Below are 13,889 nucleotides of genomic sequence, written 5' to 3'. Positions count from 1 at the left end.
GCTCATGGAACCGAATTACTCTTACTAATAACCACTTTCCCTCCCTAACCCTCTACCCCATCCCCCCTCCCTCCTTGTTTACCCTCTGATTCCTTCCATACAACAGCTACCCCTGCTCTCTACTTTCCCTACTTAAAGGTATTGTCACACATTTTCTCTAAAGTCCGTACCTATTGACAAAACATTTATAATCGTGATAAGTCTATCCTATTATACTTACTGTATTTTGTCCCAATTTAGATATACTTACAGATCAATTGCTGTATCCAACTGTACGTGAAAATCCATGGAGTCAGCACGCATTACGTCCTTCAATGTCCGGGGTCTCAACTCTCCTCAGAAAAGATTTAATGCTTCCCTACTACTAAAAAGGTACAACACCAAAATGCTTTTACAAGAAACATACTATAAAGGAGACATATGCTTTTCCCTACCAGGAAAGACCTTTCCTTTAAATTTCCACAACCCACACCCGACTTCTGCCTCAAAGGATGTGTCCATATTGTTTCACAGATCCGTCCAGTTCTCCCTCATAGCCAAATACTCAGATGAGATGGGGAGGACCTTATTTCTAAAAGGCACAATTAATAACACAAAAGTTACAATAGCGAACCTATACGCTCAATGCCAACCAGGTGGAATGGCTGATCACACAACTGGGAATTCTGAAAGAATTCGCCGAGGGTTTAATTATTCTAGGTGGCGACTGAAATGCCACATTAAACCCCACACTAGACTCTTCTAGGGGCAGATCGGGGATCCCGCAGAGATAGATAAAAAAACTGAGTAGAATTCTCCAGGAGCTCGGAGTCGTGGATGCATGGCGCTCTCTAAACCCCTCGACGAATGACTACACTTATTTCTCCCAAGTCCACTCCTCTTTTCAGAGATTCAACTACATCTATGTTTCCTCTGAAGCCCTGACAAAAGTAGAAGGATCTACAATAGACACAATGACCATCTCCGACCATACACCTATTTATATAGATATCATGATTAAGAGTGACGGCCCTAGAGAATGGAGGTGGCGACTCAACACCTCTTTGCTAGATTCCGAAGCAGATAGGTCACACTTATCCAAAATGCTCACAGAATATTTCCAGATCAATAATAATGGTGACCCAGGGCTCCCTATTGTATGGGAAGCTCATAAAGCTTATGTAAGAGCCCTACTCATATCTCTGGGGTCAAGAGTAAAAAAACAACGTCAGCAAGAAATAGATAATCTCCTCATTCAGATAGCCATACTTGAACAATTTTCTAAACTATCGCAATCCACAAGTAAACTAGACGAACTTAATGAACTAAGACATTCGCCTAAACGCATACTAGAATCCAGATACAACAAAAAACACCTTTTTCTAAAACATACAGTATACGCACATGGAAACAAAGGGAGCAAATTCATGTCTGCCTTACTGAAAAAATCCTGCACTAAAAACTTTATCGCAACAATCAAAGATCAAGCAGAAAAACAGTTTTCATCGTCACAAGAAATAGCAGAAATCTTCCAACAATTTTATGCGAACCTCTATAACCTCAAGAGCCAAGATCCTTCTTCAACGCAAAACAGAACTAGGGAGACATTGGATCGGTTCTTGAGCTCATTAAAATTACCAAAACTAGACCCCATTATAGCCAAATCCTTATTAGATCCAGGGTCCCTAAAAGAAGTAGAGGACATAATAGCGTCATGTTCAGCCGCGAAAAGCCCAGGGCCTGATGGCCTCCCAATCAATTACTATAAAACCTTTAAAGAAGTACTGGCCCCAAAACTGAGAGATGTTTTTAATGCACTCATGACAAGTAGCCCATTACCTAAACAAGCGCAAGAGGCCCATATTACTCTCATACATAAGGAAAACAAAGACCCTGAATTATGCAGCAGCTATAGGCCTACTTCCCTTATTAATCTAGACGTGAAGTTTTGGGCGAAACTGCTAGCAAAAAGACTTGAAGACCTGATCCCGTCCCTAATTGATAATGAACAAGCGGGTTTTATCAAAGGCAGAGAAGGGAAAGATAACAGTACCAGACTGCTCCATGCTATAAGATATGCCCAGAACAACAAAATCCCTTTAGTGCTAGTAGGGACAGATGCCGAAAAGGCGTTTGATAGAGTCAACTGTCTCTATATGGAAAGAGTTCTATCCCAGTTTGGCTTCCCCCCGCCATTCATATCAGCTATTTTTTCATTATATCAAGAATAGAGATGAGCGAGCACCAAAATGCTCGGGTGCTCGTTACTCGGGACGAAATTATCGCGATGCTCGAGGGTTCGTTTCGAGTAACGAACCCCATTGAAGTCAATGGGCGACCCGAGCATTTTTGTATATCGCCGATGCTCGCTAAGGTTTTCATTTGTGAAAATCGGGGCAATTCAAGAAAGTGATGGGAACGACACAGCAACGGATAGGGCAGGCGAGGGGCTACATGTTGGGCTGCATCTCAAGTTCCCAGGTCCCACTATTAAGCCACAATAGCGGCAAGAGTGGGCCCCCCCCCCTCCCAACAATTTTTACTTCTGAAAAGCCTTCATTAGCAATGCATACCTTAGCTAAGCACAACACTACCTCCAACAAAGCACAATCACTGCCTACATGACACTCCACTGCCACTTCTCCTGGGTTACATGCAGACCAACCCCCCCCCCCCCCCCGCACAACCCACTGTCCACAGCGCACACCAAACTGTCCCTGCGCAGCCTTCAGCTGCCCTCATGCCACGCCACACTCATGTCTATTTATAAGTGCGTCTGCCATGAGGAGGAACCGCAGGCACACACTGCAGAGGGTTGGCACGGCTAGGCAGCGACCCTCTTAAAAAGGGGCGGGGCGATAGCCCACAATGCTGTACAGAAGCAATGAGAAATCCAATCCTGTGCCACCTCCATCTGGAGCTGCACACGTGGGCATAGCAATGGGGAACCTATGTGCCACACACTATTCATTCTGTCAAGGTGTCTGCATGCCCCAGTCAGACCGCGTTTTTTTATAAATAGTCACAAGCAGGTACAACTCCGCAATGGGAATTCCGTGTGCACCCACAGCATGGGTGGCTCCCTGGAACCCACCGGCGGTACATAAATATATCCCATTGCATTGCCCATCACAGCTGAGGTAATGTCGTGCTTAATGCAGGTGGGCTTCGGCCCACACTGCATGCCCCAGTCTGACTGGGGTTCTTTAGAAGTGGACACATGCAGTTACAAATCCGTGTAGACTCACAGCATGGGTGGGTGCCAGGAAGCCACCGGCGGTACATAAATATATCCCATTGCAGTGCCCAACACAGCTGATGTAACGTCAGCTGTAATGCAGGTGGGCTAAAAATTAATTGGATTACACTGTAGGCGAGGGCCCCAAAAAATTGGTGTACCAACAGTACTAATGTACGTCAGAAAAATTGCCCCTGCCCAACCAAGAGGGCAGGTGAAACCCATTAATCGCTTTGGTTAATGTGGCTTAATTTGTAACTAGGCCTGGAGGCAGCCCAGTTAAAATAAAAATGGGTTCAGGTGCAAGTTTCAACACTTTAATGAGCATTGAAACGTATAAACATTGTTTACAAAAATTATATGACTGAGCCTTGTGGGCCTAAGAAAAATTGCCCGTTCGGCGTGATTACGTGAGGTTTCAGGAGGAGGAGCAGGAGGAGGACGATGAATATTATACACAGATTGATGAAGCTAAAAGGTCTCCGTTTTTGATGGTGATGGAGAACAATGCTTCCATCCGCGGGTGCAGCCTACGTATTGTTTAGGTATCGCTGCTGTCCGCTGGTGGAGGAGAGAAGTCTGGGGAAATCCAGGCTTTGTTCATCTTGATGAGTGTAAGCCTGTCGGCACTGTCGGTTGACAGGCGGGTACGCTTATCTGTAGAGATGAGCGAACACCAAAATGTTCGGGTGCTCGTTATTCGGAACGAACTTCCCGCGATGCTCGAGGGTTCGTTTCGAACAACGAACCCCATTGAAGTCAATGGGCGACCAGAGCATTTTTGTATTTCGCCGATGCTCGCTTAGGTTTTCATGTGTGAAAATCTGGGCAATTCAACAAAGTGATGGGAACGACACAGCAACGGATAGGGCAGGCGAGGGGCTACATGTTGGGCTGCATCTCAAGTTCACAGGTCCCACTATTAAGCCACAATACCGGCAAGAGTGGGCTCCCCCCCTCCCAACAACTTTTACTTCTGAAAAACCCTCATTAGCATGGCATACCTTTGCTAAGCACCACACTACCTCCAACAAAGCACAATCACTGCCTGCATGACACTCCACTGACACTTCTCCTGGGTTACATGCTGCCCAACCGCCCCCCCTCCCCCCCACAGCGCACACCAAAGTGTCCCTGGGCAGCCTTCAGCTGCCCTCATGCCACACCACGCTCATGTCTATTTAGAATTGCGTCTGCCATGACGAGGGACCGCAGGCACACACTGCAGAGGTTGGCACGGCTAGGCAGCGACCCTCTTTAAAAGTGGTGGAGCGATAGCCCACAATGCTGTACAGAAGCAATGAGAAATAGAATCCTGTGCCACCGCCATCAGGAGCTGCACACGTGGGCATAGCAATGGGGAACCTATGTGCCACACACTATTCATTCTGTCAAGGTGTCTGCATGCCCCAGTCAGACCGGGCTTTTTAATTCATAGACACAGGCAGGTACAACTCCCTATTGTGAAGTCCCTGTCGACCCACAGCATGGGTGGCTCCCTGGAACCCACCGGCGGTACACAGAAATATCCCATTGCATTGCCCAACACAGCTGAGGTAGTAATGTCGTGCTTAATGCAGGTGAGCTTCGGCCCACACTGCATGCCCCAGTCAGACTGGGGTTCTTTACAAGTGGACACATGTAGGTTAAACTCCCTGTGGACCCACTGCCTGGGTGTGTGCCAGGAAGCCACCGGCGGTACATAGAAATATCCCATTGCATTGCCCAACACAGCTGAGGTAGTAATGTCGTGCGTAATACAGGTGGGCTTCGGCCCACACTGCATGCCCCAGTCAGACTGGGGTTCTTTAGAAGTGGACACATGTATTAAAAACTCTGTGTGCACCTACAGCATGGGTGGCTCCCTGGAACCCACCGGCGGTACATAAAAATATCCCATTGCATTGCCCAACACAGCTGAGGTAACGTCAGCTGTAATGCAGGTGGGCTAAAAATTAATTTGATTACACTGTAGGCGAGGGCCCCCAAAAATTGCTGTATCAACAGTACTAATGTACATCCCAAAAATTGGCCATGGCCAGCCAAGAGGGCAGGTGAAACCCATTAATCGCTTTGGTTAATGTGGCTTAAGTGGTAACTAGGCCTGGAGGCAGCCCAGTGTAACGAAAAATTGGTTCAAGTTAAAGTTCCAATGCTTTTAAGCGCATTCAAACTTATAAAAATTGTTCTGAAAAATTATTTGAGTGAGCCTTGTGGCCCTAAGAAAAATTGCCCGTTCAGCGTGATTACGTGAGGTTTCAGGAGGAGGAGCAGGAGGAGGAGGAGGAGGAATATTAGACACAGATTGATGAAGCAGAAATGTCCCCGTTTTGGATGGTGAGAGAGAACGTAGCTTCCATCCGCGGGTGCAGCCTACGTATTGCTTACGTATCGCTGCTGTCCGCTGGTGGAGAACAGAAGTCTGGGGAAATCCAGCCTTTGTTCATCTTGATGAGTGTTAGCCTGTCGGCACTGTCGGTTGACAAGCGGCTACGCTTATCTGTGATGATTCCCCCAGCCGCACTAAACACCCTCTCCGACAAGACGCTAGCCGCAGGACAAGCAAGCACCTCCAGGGCATACAGCGCTAGTTCAGGCCACGTGTCCAGCTTCGACACCCAGTAGTTGTAGGGGGCAGAGGCGTCACCAAGGATGGTCGTGCGATCCGCTACGTACTCCCTCACCATCCTTTTACAGTGCTCCCGCCGACTCAGCCGTGACTGGGGAGCGGTGACACAGTCTTGGTGGGGAGCCATAAAGCTGGCCAGGCCCTTAAAGACTGTTGCACTGCCTGGGATGTACATGCTGCTCGATCTACGCACATCCCCTGCTACCTTGCCCTCGGTACTGCGCCTTCTGCCACTAGCGCTGTCGGCTGGGAATTTTACCATCAGCTTGTCCGCAAGGGTCCTGTGGTATAGCAACACTCTCGAACCCCTTTCCTCTTCGGGAATCAGAGTGGGCAGGTTCTCCTTATACCGTGGATCGAGCAGTGTGTACACCCAGTAATCCGTCGTGGCCAGAATGCGTGCAACGCGAGGGTCACGAGAAAGGCATCCTAACATGAAGTCAGCCATGTGTGCCAGGGTACCTGTACGCAACACATGGCTGTCTTCACTAGGAAGATCACTTTCAGGATCCTCCTCCTCCTCCTCAGGCCATACACGCTGAAAGGATGACAGGCAATCAGCCGGTGTACCGTCAGCAGCGGCCCAAGCTGTCTCTTCCCCCTCCTCCTCATCCTCCTCATGCTCCTCCTCCTCCTCCTGTACGCGCTGAGAAATAGACAGGAGGGTGCCCTGACTATCCAGCGGCATACTGTCTTCCCCCGCCCCCGTTTCCGAGCGCAAAGCAGCTGCCTTTATGGTTTGCAGGGAATTTCTCAAGATGCATAGCAGAGGAATGGTGACGCTAATGATTGTAGCATCGCCGCTCACCACCTGGGTAGACTCCTCAAAATTACCAAGGACATGGCAGATGTCTGCCAACCAGGCCCACTCTTCTGAAAGGAATGGAGGAGGCTGACTCCCACTGCGCCGCCCATGTTGGAGTTGGTATTCGACTATAGCTCTACGTTGTTCATAGAGCCTGGCCAACATGTGGAGCGTAGAGTTCCACCGTGTGGTCACGTCGCACAGCAGTCGGTGCACTGGCAGCTTAAAGTGATGTTGCAGGGTGCGCAGGGTGGCAGCGTCCGTGTGGGACTTGCGAAAATGTGCGCAGAGCCGGCGCGCCTTTACGAGCAGGTCTGACAAGCGTGGGTAGCTTTTCAGAAACCGCTGAACCACCAAATTAAAGACGTGGGCCAGGCATGGCACGTGCGTGAGGCTGCCGAGCTGCAGAGCCGCCACCAGGTTACGGCCGTTGTCACACACGACCATGCCCGGTTGGAGGCTCAGCGGCGCAAGCCAGCGGTCGGTCTGCTGTGTCAAACCCTGCAGCAGTTCGTGGGCCGTGTGCCTCTTATCGCCTAAGCTGAGTAGTTTCAGCACGGCCTGCTGACGCTTGCCCACCGCTGTGCTGCCACACCGCGCGACACCGACTGCTGGCGACATGCTGCTGCTAACACATCTTGATTGCGAGACAGAGGAGGAGGAGGAGGAGGAGGAGGGTGCTTTAGTGGAGGAAGCATACACCTCCGCAGATACCACCACCGAGCTGGGGCCCGCAATTCTGGGGGTGGGTAGGACGTGAGCGGTCCCAGGCTCTGACTCTGTCCCAGCCTCCACTAAATTCACCCAATGTGCCGTCAGGGAGATGTAGTGGCCCTGCCCGCCTGTGCTTGTCCACGTGTCCGTAGTTAAGTGGACCGTGGCAGTAACCGCGTTGGTGAGGGCGCGTACAATGTTGCGGGAGACGTGGTCGTGCAGGGCTGGGACGGCACATCGGGAAAAGTAGTGGCGACTGGGAACTGAGTAGCGCGGGGCCGCCGCCTCCATGATACTTTTGAAGGACTCCGTTTCCACAACCCTATACGGCAGCATCTCAAGGCTGATGAATTTTGCTATGCGGACGGTTAACGTTTGAGCGTGCGGGTGCGTGGCGGCGTACTTGCGCTTGCGCTCCAACAGTTGCGCAAGCGACGGCTGGACGGTGCGCTGAACTACACTGTTGGATGGGGCCGAGGACAGCGGAGGTGAGGGTGTGGGTGCAGGCCAGGAGACGGTAGTGCCTGTGTCCTGAGAGGGGGGTTGCATCTCAGTGGCAGGTTGGGGCACAGGGGGAGAGGCAGGGGTGCAAACCGGAGGCGCTGAACGGCCTTCGTCCCACCTTGCGGGGTGCTTGGCCATCATATGTCTGCGCATGGTGGTGGTGGTGAGGCTGTTGGTGTTGGCTCCCCGGCTGAGCTTTGCGCGGCAAAGGTTGCACACCACTGTTCGTCGGTCGTCAGGCGTCTCTGTGAAAAACTGCCAGACCTTAGAGCACCTCGGCCTCTGCAGGGTGGCAAGGCGCGAGGGGGCGCTTTGGGAAACACTTGGTGGATTATTCGGTCTGGCCCTGCCTCTACCCCTGGCCACCGCACTGCCTCTTGCAACCTGCCCTGCTGATGCCCTTGACTCCCCCTCTGAAGACCTGTCCTCCTGAGTAAGCGTTGCACACCAGGTGGGGTCAGTCACCTCATCGTCCTGCTGCTCTTCCTCCGAATCCTCTGTGCGCTGCTCCCTCGGACTTACTGCCCTTACTACTACCTCACTGCAAGACAACTGTGTCTGATCGTCATCGTCCTCCTCACCCACAGAAAGTTGTTGAGACAGTTGGCGGAAGTCCCCAGCCTCTTCCCCCGGACCCCTGGAACTTTCGAATGGTTGGGCATCAGTGACGATAAACTCCTCTGGTGGGAGAGGAACCGCTGCTGCCCAATCTAAGCAGGGGCCCGAGAACAGTTCCTGGGAGTGTTCCCGCTCCTGAGCAGGTGTTATTGTAGTGGAGTGAGGCGGCTGGGAGGAAGGAGGAGCAGCAGACAGAGGATTCGGATTGGCAGCAGTGGACGGCGCAGAACTGCGGGTAGACGATAGGTTGCTCGAAGCACTTTCTGCCATCCAGGACAGGACCTGCTCACACTGCTCATTTTCTAATAACCGTCTCCCGCGTGGACCCATTAATTGGGCGATGAATGTGGGGACGCCAGAAACGTGCCTCTCTCCTAATCGCGCAGCAGTCGGCTGCGACACACCTGGATCAGGAGCTTGGCCTGTGCCCACACCCTGACTTGGCCCTCCGCGTCCTCGGCCGCGTCCACGTCCTCTAGGCCTACCCCTACCCCTCAGCATGCTGTATTACCAGTGATTTGATTTCACAGGCAGGAAATAAATTGGCGCAAGACTGCAGGCCAAATATAATTTTTTCCCTTTTTTGAAAACGAAAGGCCCCACTGCCTCTAGTGAATGAATAATCTAAGTTTAATAACTGTGCTGTTTTCCTGCTAATGTGTCACAGAACGTGAGGGTAGCAGAGTTATTAACTGTGGCAGAGCAGGTATTTTTTTTCCCAATTAAGGAAAGCAAATGGCGAAGCCAGGAGTAAAACGTAGCTGGGTGCGTATGATTTTTACAGGTTGCAGACGCAGCCAACACGTGTCCACCGGCGTTAGGACGGACAGAGGCAGGACAAATAGAATTATTTTCCGTTTTTTTGCACCAAAAGGCAGCACTGCGTATATTCTATGAACATGAGAAGTTTAATAACTGTGCTGTTTTCCTGCTAATGTGTCACAGAACGTGAGGGTAGCAGAGTTATTAACTGTGGCAGAGCAGGTATTTTTTTTCCCAATTAAGGAAAGCAAATGGCGAAGCCAGGAGTAAAACGTAGCTGGGTGCGTATGATTTTTACAGGTTGCAGACGCAGCCAACACGTGTCCACCGGCGTTAGAACGGACAGAGGCAGGACAAATAGAATTATTTTCCGTTTTTTTGCACCAAAAGGCAGCACTGCGTATATTCTATGAACATGAGAAGTTTAATAACTGTGCTGTTTTCCTGCTAATGTGTCACAGAACGTGAGGGTAGCAGAGTTATTAACTGTGGCAGAGCAGGTATTTTTTTTCCCAATTAAGGAAAGCAAATGGCGAAGCCAGGAGTAAAACGTAGCTGGGTGCGTATGATTTTTACAGGTTGCACACGCAGCCGACACGTGTCCACCGGCGTTAGGACGGACAGAGGCAGGACAAATAGAATTATTTTCCGTTTTTTTGCACCAAAAGGCAGCACTGCGTATATTCTATGAACATGAGAAGTTTAATAACTGTGCTGTTTTCCTGCTAATGTGTCACAGAACGTGAGGGTAGCAGAGTTATTAACTGTGGCAGAGCAGGTATTTTTTTTCCCAATTAAGGAAAGCAAATGGCGAAGCCAGGAGTAAAACGTAGCTGGGTGCGTATGATTTTTACAGGTTGCACACGCAGCCGACACGTGTCCACCGGCGTTAGGACGGACAGAGGCAGGACAAATAGAATTATTTTCCGTTTTTTTGCACCAAAAGGCAGCACTGCGTATATTCTATGAACATGAGAAGTTTAATAACTGTGCTGTTTTCCTGCTAATGTGTCACAGAACGTGAGGGTAGCAGAGTTATTAACTGTGGCAGAGCAGGTATTTTTTTTCCCAATTAAGGAAAGCAAATGGCGAAGCCAGGAGTAAAACGTAGCTGGGTGTGTATGATTTTTACAGGTTGCACACGCAGCCGACACGTGTCCACCGGCGTTAGGACGGACAGAGGCAGGACAAATAGAATTATTTTCACTTGTTTTACAAGCAAAAGGCAGCACTGCGTATATTCTATGAATAATAACTGTGTTGTGGCCCTGCCTATACAATTCTTTCCCTGCAGTATCAATGGAGGGTGGAATGCTCTGCAGAGGCGATTTTGAGAAGCCAAAAAAAAATGCAGCACAGCTAACAGCAGCCTGGACAGTACTGCACACGGATAAATATGGCCCTAGAAAGGACCGTTGAGGTTCTTGAAGGCTACACTCACTCCTAACACTCTCCCTGCCTATGCAGCACTTCTGTCCCTAATGCCAGGTGCAACGCTCTGCAGAGCCGATTTTGAGAAAAAAAAAAATGGCACTGCTAACAGCAGCCAACACACAGCTATCAGTGGCCCTAATAAGGACCTTTGGGGGGTCTTGAAGCCTACACTAACTACCAATTCTTTCCCTACAGCAGCTCCGGTACAAACAGCACTGTCCCTCATCTAACTCACCAGGCATCTGAGCCGAACCGCGGGAGGGGCCGACTTTTATGTTCGGGTGACACCTGATCTTCCCAGCCACTCACAGCAGAGTGGTTGGTATAGGGCTTGAACGTCACAGGGGGAAGTTGTAATGCCTTCCCTGTCTTTCAATTGGCCAAAAAAAGCGCGCTAACGTCTCAGGGAAGGAAGTGAAAGTAACCAGAACACCGCATGGTGTTCGTTACGAATAACGAACATCCCGAACACCCTAATATTCGCACGAATATCAAGCTCGGAAGAACACGTTCGCTCATCTCTACTTATCTGTGATGATTCCCCCAGCCGCACTAAACACCCTCTCTGACAAGACGCTAGCCGCAGGACAAGCAAGCACCTCCAGGGCACACAGCGCCAGCTTCGACACCCAGTAGTTGTAGTGGGCAGAGGCGTCACGGAGGACGGTCGTGCGATCGGCTACGTACTCCCTCACCATCCTTTTACAGTGCTCCCGCCGACTCAGCCTTGACTGGGGAGCGGTGACACAGTCTTGCTGGGGAGCCAGATAGCTGTCAAAGGCCTTAGAGAGTGTTCCCCTGCCTGCGCTGTACATGCTGCCTGATCTCCGCGCCTCCCCTGCTACCTGGCCCTCGGAACTGCGCCTTCGGCCACTAGCGCTGTCGGATGGGAATTTTACCATCAGTTTGTCCACCAGGGTCCTGTGGTATAGCATCACTCTCGAACCCCTTTCCTCTTCGGGTATGAGAGTGGAAAGGTTCTCCTTATACCGTGGGTCGAGCAGTGTGTACACCCAGTAATCCGTAGTGGCCAGAATGCGTGTAACGCGAGGGTCACGAGAAAGGCATCCTAACATGAAGTCAGCCATGTGTGCCAGGGTACCTGTACGCAACACATGGCTGTCTTCACTAGGAAGATCACTTTCAGGATCCTCCTCCTCCTCCTCAGGCCATACACGCTGAAAGGATGACAGGCAAGCAGCATGTGTACCCTCAGCAGTGGGCCAAGCTGTCTCTTCCCTCTCCTCCTCATGCTCCTCCCCCTCCTCCTTCTCCTCAACGCGCTGAGATATAGACATGAGGGTGCTCTGACTATCCAGCGACATACTGTCTTCCCCCGGCTCTGTTTCCGAGCGCAAAGCGTCTGCCTTTATGCTTTGCAGGGAACTTCTCAAGAGGCATAGCAGAGGAATGGTGACGCTAATGATTGCAGCATCGCCGCTCACCATCTGGGTGTCAGAACCTGCAACTCTCGGGGACGCCGTGCCCACACCACCGGTCCTGCCACCCGGGGTACAGGAGTGCGGCGTAGGGGAGCCCCGGTTCTTGTGATCTCCCCGGGCCGCTGTAAGACTGGTCGCCGCCGGGTTGCTAGGGAGGCAGCAGGTGCTTCTCTAGTCACTTGACTACCAGGCGGGCTTCCCTGGTAACTGTCTGTGCAGCAAGGCTGGGGGCGTGTCCCCAGCACCTCCCTGATTAGCCCTGCTGCTGTCAGGCTCCCCGCCCCAATCAGCTGCTGGGGCGGGAGCTCTGGCAGCATTTAAAAAGGTGTGTTTTCCTCTCAGCCCTTGCCACTGTTAGTTTGGTCTTCCAGCTGCACCCGCGTTTATTCTGACTACTCTTTGTGACCCTGGCTTTCCTGACCTCTGCTTTAGACTTGACTACGTTTGCCTTCCCCTCTGTACTGCGTACCCTCCTGTTGCTGACCCGGATTGTCTGACTATTCTACCGTTTGTTTGTCTTCAGTGTCTGTTTGTCTTCCCGTGTCCCGCTTCCCTAGTGAGGGCAGGGACCGCCTCCCAGTTGTCGCCCTGGGGGTTTGCCCAGGGGGGCAAGTAGGCAGGGACAGAGGTTGCGGGATATCTCAGACACCCCCATATCCCGGACACTGTCCTGACACTGGGTAGACTCCTCTAAGTTTCCAAGGACCTGGCAGATGTCTGCCAACCAGGCCCACTCTTCTGTAAAGAATTGAGGAGGCTGACTCCCACTGCGCTGCCCATGTTGGAGTTGGTATTCCACTATAGCTCTACGCTGCTCATAGAGCCTGGCCAACATGTGGAGCGTAGAGTTCCACCGTGTGGGCACGTCGCACAGCAGTCGGTGCACTGGCAGATTAAACCGATGTTGCAGGGTGCGCAGGGTGGCAGCGTCCGTGTGGGACTTGCGGAAATGTGCGCAGAGCCGGCGCACCTTTCCGAGCAGGTCTGACAAGCGTGGGTAGCTTTTCAGAAAGCGCTGAACCACCAAATTAAAGACGTGGGCCAGGCATGGCACGTGCGTGAGGCTGCCGAGCTGCAGAGCCGCCACCAGGTTACGGCCGTTGTCACACACGACCATGCCCGGTTGGAGGCTCAGCGGCGCAGGCCAGCAGTCGGTCTGCTCTGTCAGACCCTGCAGCAGTTCGTGGGCCATGTGCCTCTTATCTCTTAAGCTGAGTAGTTTCAGCACGGCCTGCTGACACTTCCCCACCGCTGTGCTGCCATGCCGCGCGACACAACGACTGCTGGCGACTTGCTGCTGCTGACACATCTTGATTGCGAGACAGAGGTTGCATAGGAGGAGGAGGAGGGTGGTTTAGTGGAGGAAGCATACACCGCCGCAGATACCACCACCGAGCTGGGGCCCGCAATTCTGGGGGTGGGTAGGACGTGAGCGGTCCCAGGCTCTGACTCTGTCCCAGCCTCCACTAAATTCACCCAATGTGCCGTCAGGGAGATATAGTGGCCCTGCCCGCCTGTGCTTGTCCACGTGTCCGTTGTTAAGTGGACCTTGCCAGTAACCGCGTTGGTGAGGGCGCGTACAATGTTGCGGGAGACTTGGTCGTGCAGGGCTGGGACAGCACATCAGGAAAAGTAGTGGCGACTGGGAACTGAGTAGCGCGGGGCCGCCGCCGCCATCATACTTTTGAAAGACTCCGTTTCCACAACCCTATACGGCAGCATCTCCAGGCTGATAAATTTGGCTATGTGCACGTTTAACGCTTG

This window comes from Eleutherodactylus coqui, chromosome 6, assembly GCF_035609145.1.
Source record: "Eleutherodactylus coqui strain aEleCoq1 chromosome 6, aEleCoq1.hap1, whole genome shotgun sequence".
Classification (NCBI taxonomy): domain Eukaryota; kingdom Metazoa; phylum Chordata; class Amphibia; order Anura; family Eleutherodactylidae; genus Eleutherodactylus; species Eleutherodactylus coqui.
The sequence above is the reverse complement of the archived record's forward strand: the minus strand, read 5'-3'. Positions refer to the sequence as shown.